The sequence below is a fragment of the Daphnia pulicaria genome, chromosome 2 (genome assembly GCF_021234035.1).
Source record: "Daphnia pulicaria isolate SC F1-1A chromosome 2, SC_F0-13Bv2, whole genome shotgun sequence".
NCBI classification, from domain to species: Eukaryota; Metazoa; Arthropoda; class Branchiopoda; order Diplostraca; family Daphniidae; genus Daphnia; species Daphnia pulicaria.
This window is the reverse complement of record NC_060914.1, coordinates 3,866,913-3,876,033: the sequence shown is the minus strand read 5'-3', so window position 1 is coordinate 3,876,033 and position 9,121 is coordinate 3,866,913.

Genomic DNA, 9,121 nt, shown 5'->3' with positions numbered 1-9,121 from the left:
GAGTCTGGCGGTCGCCACGGGAAAAAATCGTTTCGTACTGCGTGGCATTGTTGTCATAAAACACAATAACGGCCACCAACGGGAGGTAGAACAGCCAGCCAGAGCCCAAAGAAGAAGAAACGACGTTGTGTCAAGAAAATCTGATGATTTTTATTTGTATTTGACATTCTCATAAATTTCACCCAGCGCTTTGTGTTGTCTGGCCATTCTTTTAACTGCGACTCCCAACTCGACAAATGATCCCAACAGTCACTGGCCTGGCCGACGACTACACAGACGTTTGCTGTACCTCATCATCACGTAACATGCCATAGTATAGTCTGCTAGTAGGTACGTGTCCGTCAAAAATCAACCAAAAAAAGAGAAGAATAGAAATAAACGGGCGCCAAATATGCCAAAATAGTCGAGAAACAAAAAACCCAAATCCAGTCACAGTTGATGTAGAAAGCGTTGCACAGCATTCCAGCCATTTATTAAGATCCCGAAACGTGCGATATTTTATCTCGAAGGCAACCCGTCTTCTAACCTTATTACATTACAATGTGTATCAAACACAGGCACACACAATAAGACAAGACCAAATTGGAATTCAAATGTTGAGACAAATTTCACGAATTCCACACCACACACAAAAGCCGACAAAAGCTGAACGGGAAACTCGAGAAAACACAAAACTTCTTTTTGTGTGTTTTGTTTAGCTGTCGAGAAAGAAATTTGAATTTTTTCCCGCCTTGTGGGCACCGGCCAGCGGGAATAGTCTATCGGGACAGATTCACAGTCGTCTTTCATCATCATCAATTTCAATCATTTCGTTGCTTTTGATTTCTTCACCTCGTTTTCGGCCATTTTCACGACAAGTCCCAAGACAAAATGGACAGAACCGAGCAGAGACCCCAGACCCCCCAAAAAGAAGAAACTTTTTCTACACGCAACCCAAACACAACCCAAGAGAGTCGGGATTCCAATTAACAAAATGGCGACCCTATAGACCCCCGTTTCGTTGCCCCTTCCTGAAATGATATTTCTGTTGTTGTTTTTTTCATTATTATTCCAACAAGAAAACAACAGACACACAATTGCGTGTAATCAGGTGAGTCATTGTTTGTTAAAAAAAGTCCCACATACTTTTGATTTTTTTTTCCAGGGGGAACTTCATTCCCCCTCATCCATCCATCCCTTCCCCCTGCAAACTACATTCTCTCTTCCATGACTGACTATGTGGCCGCGGTTATATGCCGGCCAGGCAAATAGAATAGCGCATGTCTAAGTAAACTTTGTAGTACAAGCTGCGGGATTCTTCACCAGTGTATGCTATATACATATTATACGTATGTTGTGTGTATCTACCGATTCAACATCTAACCGGTTTGTCAGATTGTCTTTCATCCACACAATTCCCGATCGTGTTCGCCGTCCGTGAAACGTAACTTAGAGATTCTTACAGACACAATTCAGACAAAAGTGCCGCAATCATCACAGACCGCCGCTGGGGGGCACCAACCCCCGCCAAATACAAAAACCAAAAGAAAAAGAGAGAAAAACAGAAATGGATTTGAAAAGCTCATCAAATCCTCTTTGAAAATGAGAAAGGCAGTCTCCAAGTTGCAGACGATAAGTGTCTAATCTAAGTAAGGCATAGACTCCCGAGACAAAAAACGGGTCGGAGAGTCCAGACAGGCAAAAAACAAAAACAAGAATGCAAATTCAAAAAAGAAAAAAAAGAATTTCAGGAGAGAAAAATGACTCGAAAACGGAACCCCCCGTGTGAACAAGAAAATTGGTGGGGAAATTAAAAGGTTCCATTAGATAAGCGCCACCTTCACGCCACGCGATGATGAAACATTTGCAATCAAAAAATAGGAAAAATAAAAAAAAAAGAGTCGGCACACGACCTCCGTTCTTCTTCTTCATCTTTCTATCTTTTTATCTCTCTCCTCTTTTCTAAACATTTCCAGCCGCATCCATCCGATTCCGTCCATCCATTCACGAATCCAAAGGAGAAGAAGAAAAAAAGCACCAACCTCCAAACCTCCGATTCATTGTCAAGAAATCGAGAAAGGCGGCGAACGTGTAACCAATATTTGAAAACGTTTAATGTAGCCCACACGCCACATTTCATCAAATATAAAAGGTACCCAGAATTTGATTTACTGTTATAGAAAAATATGATGGTGGTGCGTTGGTATCTACCAGACACACACACAAGAGATAGAGGGCGAGCTATCTATCATCCGGCCGAAAGATGAAACCGAACGGCCGCCCGTCCCGAAAATAGACGCAATGTATAAAAATGCCTCCCTTGCTTCTCTCTTTAGCCCGTACATCTATTCGTGACTTTTCTTCACGAATCCCCTTCCTGATACTGCTTCTGAAAAAGATTGGATCTCCCAGGCAAAATTTCCACGATCCTCAAGAGCCTCTCCTGGAAAATTAAACCCTAAAACGGCCGCAACTTTTTGCGCTTCACCTAAAAGCCCGATTTGCTGAGGAGTAGTGCTTTGGATTTATTTTTACCACCCTTTGTGTTTCCACTAAAAATGGCGCCACAGTTCTTTTTTCAAATTAAAAAAAAATGATAATAATCGATTTTTTTATATTTAATAAAAAATTAATAAAATTAATTTCTGCTTTTTGAGGATTCGGTGTACCAGAATCAGTCGTTTTTGCCGGCCCCATATCCCTTCTCAGTAAACGACGGAACAGCAAAATCTCATCCAAACGATGCCCAAAATATTAACCCGGCCCTTGCGGCAGGAAAACGACTTCGAAAGAGAAAATCAATGCCTTAAGTGAGTTCTTTTTGCTGCGCACTGTCTCCCGCTGTAGAGAGAGAAGAGACTCTCGCCATTATATGTACACGCACGTTGATTGTGATTACATACCCAAAACGGGGCCGAGAGATACATGGATCAGCCGCGTGTGCGTGCAACCGCCCAATCGTGGATGAAATTTCACTACACCTCCCTCTTTTCTTCTTCTTCTTCTTCTTCTTCTTCTTCTTCTTCTTCGTTGTTTTTAGTTTTTTCCAACACGTTGTTACGCGTTCAAAGGTTAAGAGACATTCTCCGTGGTGGCTTCATTGCCTTCGTTTGTTTTTAAAACGTTTCCATGGAAATGGACAAGAAAAAAAAAACGAAATTGAACGGCGGGAGAAAAAAAAGGAAAGAAAGAAAAATCAAGTTCTCCTCCTACTTTTCTCTAATCAATATGATTACGTTCGCCAAGTACGACCGCCGCGGATGTTTTTGATGTTAGAAAGTCGAGTCCCGAGAATAAAAAGGGGAAAAAACGGGAGGAGGAGGGGAAAAAAAATTGCCGCACCAAATTCGGCGGCGACTTTTTTTTCTAAAAATAAACAGATTACACGGAAACCCTAGTAAAAATATCCCGCGGGATTAATTTAAAAAAAATAAAAGAAGAAGAAGAAAAACAAACGATAAAATTTAGAAAAAAAAATCTTCTAACCTTTTTTTTTACAGGAGGAAATGAACGAGTCTGGTAGAGGGAATCACGGTGTGGTGACCGAACGTTCAACCTATGGCACAAAGAAAAGAGACAAGAAAAAAAAGAGCAGTTAGAAAATTTGAATCAAACGGCCATTGCTTTTCACTGTCAGCCTGTTTCGCCTGTCTTTTCTCCACATCTATTCTTTGATTTATTCTTTTCCCGTATTTTTTTCAGAGACCTACTCCACTTTTTCGACAAGATATAAAAAAACATATTCTTATTTCATTTTTTATATTAGATTTTCTCTTTGGGTGGATTTTCTCTCTTTCAATTTTTCTTCCAGCGCGCTTAAATTTCAAATCGGGAATAAATGCATTCCGGTTCAAGGTGTACTTGTTTGGTGCACGATAATTGCCTCTGCTCTAGTCTATTGTGGCGACGACGACGACGCTTTTATTATTTCTTTAATAAATAATTGCGTAGAGCCGCCGTCGAGAGTATATAGAGACTGGCACACCTTACATTATTGCGGCAGAGACCAGTGACAGGGTTTATACGACACAAGTCGCGTGAAATCGGCCCGCAAAAAAACAAATAAAAAAACACAGCTGTAAATAAAGTCTAACACTGTTACAAATAAAATAAAGAAAAGATGGAACAAGAGAAGGGAAACACAAAAAATTCTAAATTGGTAAACCCCCTGCAGTGAAGAGAGAGAGAAGAGAGAGAGACAGAGGTGTCTTCATTATCCCGACAATCTCTTTTCTTCTCTGTGACATAACGGGAACATTCTTGTCACTTCGCCCGAGTAACCTCGCGATTCATTGAATGTCTTCCTATTCTTCTCTTCTTTTTCTCATTTAGACAACTAGGCCCCGCACTGCTGCAATTATCCTCGTTCTTCTTCTTTCTTTGTCCATTATTTGTTTGCCCCGTTGCGGTCGATAACGAGCGAAATTGGAATGCGACGACTAAAAATACCACACAACTGTCAAGAGTTTGTTAAGCGTTGGCTCAAGGGCCGGCACCAAGAAAAAAGATGGAAAAATCTCATCTCCGGATAAGAAATGAGCAACATTGAAGTGGTTGCGGCACAGCTTGTAATAGTGTGTGTGTGCTGCATTATGAACTGACTGGAGCTGGCAGTTGACAGGTGCCCCCCGGAGCTCTTGCAGGGGGATGGACAAAATTCATTTTCACCTGAGTGTGTGTTGCATCGCAATCAGCGTGCTGATTGTCCTGGCCCTCTTTTGGCATTGCTGGAGCCCGTCGTTTTCTCATTTTCACTTGAATTGAATTGGCCGGCAACTCGTTTCCCGTTGGCTTGTGATGTCAACAAGGCGTCGCCATGCGCGCCAATCCGCCTTTCCATTCAAACTGGCGTCCGACAGCCCCAAACAGTCAAAATCTGGACTCTTCCCTTTTATCATCCAACTTTCTGTTCAAAAAAGAAAAAGAAAGAAAAAAAAATAACCCAAAATGAATGGCGATATTTAGAAATGAAAACAGACAACGATATGCAACGCTACCTCCAGCACACACACACACACAAGTGAAATAAAATTAGAAAAGAAAAAAAGAAAAAAATGTATTATTGTGAGATCTCTTGTTGTCGGTTGGTAATTTATAAGAGTCTCCGCAACGATTCGCTTGCGTGTGTCTGTCTCATTTCTCGTTTATTATCTCTGTGTAAAACTGGGCAGGGCTGTTTTCATGGAGATCAAACAGTCAACTCGCAAGCCAGAGAACGAGCCCGCACCGAATCAAGAGGGCCCCCACGTTTGATTAATGCACGATCATGTGTGCCCTTATAGTCCCGGTCTCCCCCGGGCTCTAACCATTTTCGTTATCATCCACAGTATAATATGCAACAATGTCTTGTAATATTCAAAGCAAAGTATATCTACAACATTCAAGTCTAAATCATATGCATATCGACATGGAAAATCAGCCAGTCCCATTGCAGCGACCATTCATTTCTAATGCATATTCCCATCAATTTATCAATTAAAAACCAAACCTTATGCAACCGTAAATTCATTTCCCCAAAAACACACAAATCCCATATGAACATTTTCTGTCCATCTCAAGGCGGTCGGTCGGTCAGATGGTCCGGCATTACTCACGCTCGACCAAACTCCAAGTCGAATCCATTAGTAAAGACGTATAACAAAAAAAAATTATCAAAATTCGATACTTTTTCAAAAAGAAAAAAAAGGCCTCTAATAATATGATCCATTTAAGAGACGGTTAAAACACGTTTAAGGCCTTTCAACCTCCAACGACGCACTCACGGTTCCCGTAACACGGGCTGAGATCGAGTTCGCCAGCCACACCCAATACACCCGGGATTTGGCAATGGAAGTTTCCAACCACCTAGCTAAAGAAATTCGTAACTTACAATGCGAGCAACGGAAAACTAACCACTATGCAGCGATATCTACCGCTCAATACAATGGATGGATCGTGGCCAGCTATTTGGGTATACCCATTTGCTCAACTCAACTTTTGTAATCTTTTCTGTTTCTATCATTAATTGATTATATTCCCTTCCACGAGCAACTGTAAGTTTTTTTAGTTACGACTTTTCAACCTTTCCACCGCCAACCACAATTCGTAGCCTCCCTTACGGAAACATCTCATCTAATTTTATGAGAAATCATAAGTTTTCTCATGACACTGATGATTTTTTCATAATTTTTTATGATAAAAATTTTATCTCACTAAAATCTCACTTTTTAATGAGATTATAAATCGTAAAAACTGACCTAAAAAAAATTCTAAGTCCAAATCATCAAACCTCATATGAGATATCACTGATTTAATAGTTAAAAAACATGTGAAAATCATATTAGAATCTCATGTAATAATCATGAATATTTCTCATGACATATAGGTGTGAAAAGTTGAGAAATTGGAATAAAATCATGATATTTCCTGATGATTTAAATTTTAATAGCATTAAATTTTCCATTATTTATCATGTATTTATCAAGAATATTAATCATGAGATATAAATGATAAACTAGTAACAAACTCATTATATTTTTATGATTTGTAAAATGTTTGTATCATTAAATGTGTATCTATTTATCATGCATTTATCATGAATATACTCATGAGATTTAACTAATAAACTAGTAACAAACTCATTATTTTTTCATGATTGGTAAATTTTGGTATCATTAAATGTGCACTTATTTATCATGGATTTATCATGAATATACTCATGAGATATAACCCGAGGAGAATTTTCGCATTGTGTTATACGGTCGGATCAGCACATGCATGTAGAACGCAATTTTAATTCATTATTGGAATGAATTCTCCGTTTTTGAAGAGGAGTGGTTAGAAGGCGCTGACTGCGAAAAAGAATTTTCCGTTTCAATGACGGATGAAAAATGCAATGTATATGGTATCCAATAACTAAAATCAGAATCCGTTTAAAGTCATGTTAAAACATAAAATTTTGTATTTATAAATGCTTTCGTTACAAATATTGTATGGCTAAAATAAAAAAATCCTGTTCATTTGGAAGGCCAAATAACTCAAAGACTTTGAAAAAAGCTACTTCGAGGACAGGAATCGAACCTAAGACCGAGGAGCTTTGCCTAGCATCTCATACCGAAGCTATAACCACTATGTCAACCAGACCACATATTGCTTATATACATTGATAAACAATACAACACACAAAACGAGATAACTGTTGATCCTTTAGTCAAAATGGCCGTCTTAACTCTTTAAAATTATTTTGTGGAAGACGCATATCGTCGTCAATCAAACAATATTGGTTGACTCAAGAATAACCTGACTGTCTGAAGTAGAAACCGAACGTAGGCCATTACCATCTTACGACACTCTAACCACTGCAACAGTTTCAACAAAACAACTCCTGCAATCAAAACTGGTAACTTATATGCATATATAAAAGATAAGAATAAATGAAAGTCGCACATTATTACTCTTTCATTCAAAATACTCTAAATTCTTCATAATGATTAAATGTTGAAAATTTCAGACGGCCGAAGGATTTGAACGTTAAACTCATGCACCGCAACCCAACACTCAAACCACTACACTGATCGTTACGATATAAAGCTGCAAAATGTTTTCAATTATAAAATTTATAAAAAATGCGTGGATTTGTTTCTTATAAATGCGTTTATAACTTGAAACTGATTAGTACTTATACAAGCAAGTTCAAATCAAGACATGCAAAGAAGTCAAACATTTCTTAATGCTTACATGTTTATTTCAATATGGTATTACCGGGAAGATTTTAGGAGTGTTTATTGATTGCGGTTTTCATATGTGTGTAGTAAGGGAGCTAAATACCAAATGAGCTCGATATTTTCAAAAGATATTGGGGGGGATGGATTTAATGGAATAGCGAAAACTTTACAAAAAACGTCAGAGGGGCGCATGGGAAACGTAACACTGCTCAGATTTGAACCAGAAAAGATATGAAACCGGGAAGAAATATAAGGATATGTGAATGCATTGACAAGCTCGAGAAATTTGTGTGCAATTATTTGGGTAATACCATTCTTAATAGCAATATCGACGCATACAAAGGCATCGAATGAATTTGATAAAAATGCGTTGTTGGGAAACGTATCACTCAGAACAAAATCAGTAAAAACAAGCTTTTTTGGCCAGCGATTACCTCTATGTACCAATTGCAAAAGTTTGTTTGATTTCTTATTCAAAGTCTTTGCTTCAATAGTAAGTTGCAATTTGTTTTCAATTATCATTCCACACGATGTTGTTGGTAATTGGTATTTACTCTTTTCGATACAGCGGTTTCGAATTTGTTCGGCTTGTAGATTACCACTACGTAAGCACCGTCGAAAAAAGCCTTGAAAACTCTCAAAAGGGAAAGCACTATTCGTTTCAACGCCACACTGATATTTTTGTACGTCCTCCCACAAATGAGTCACCTGATGGCTCACAAACCTGCATGGTATACCGAGCTCAGTGAGACCCACAGAATATTGATTGAAAGTTTTCTTAGCTTCCGCGATATTTGTACTAGAAACTGGTTTTCGGTTGAATGAACCCAAGAGCAACATCCCGTATTGTAACAACATTATATGTTCCAGATCTTCATCGCTTAGAATCCCTTTAAAAAGTGGATACAGGAAATAATACAAAATGTTGCGCTTCACATGAGTTTTGAAATTTCTGCAGGTGGAAAGTTTCCCGACGGAACGATCGAAACCATGAGGGCGACAAAAATTAAAATGACCCATTCGACGGTCAGCTTCAGCTACTTGAGCACTAGAGAGTTTGCCTTCCCCCGAAACAAATATAAACCCTTCAAGTCTACGTCCAAAAGCCCCTTCAACTGCTGTGTGCATAGGATCAATTACGAAGCCTGTCACCATTGGGAAATTCATTTCTACAAACGGACTTATATCAGTTGGATCTTTTAAGTGGTCGTCGGCAGAAAACTTACTGGCGTGGTACGTCAAAAAATCAGTGTCCGTTCTCTTTGGAGCATTTACATTTTTTAATAAAATTGCTCGATTAACCATGTCCCCCTTCTGAATACAACGATCGCATGACCAATAACCAGAGTGACCCTTAGTACGTTTCAAATACGATCTCATGGGACCATCTGCTATTATGCAGCGGAGTGAAGCAGTAAAACCGCGTCCATTAGTACATA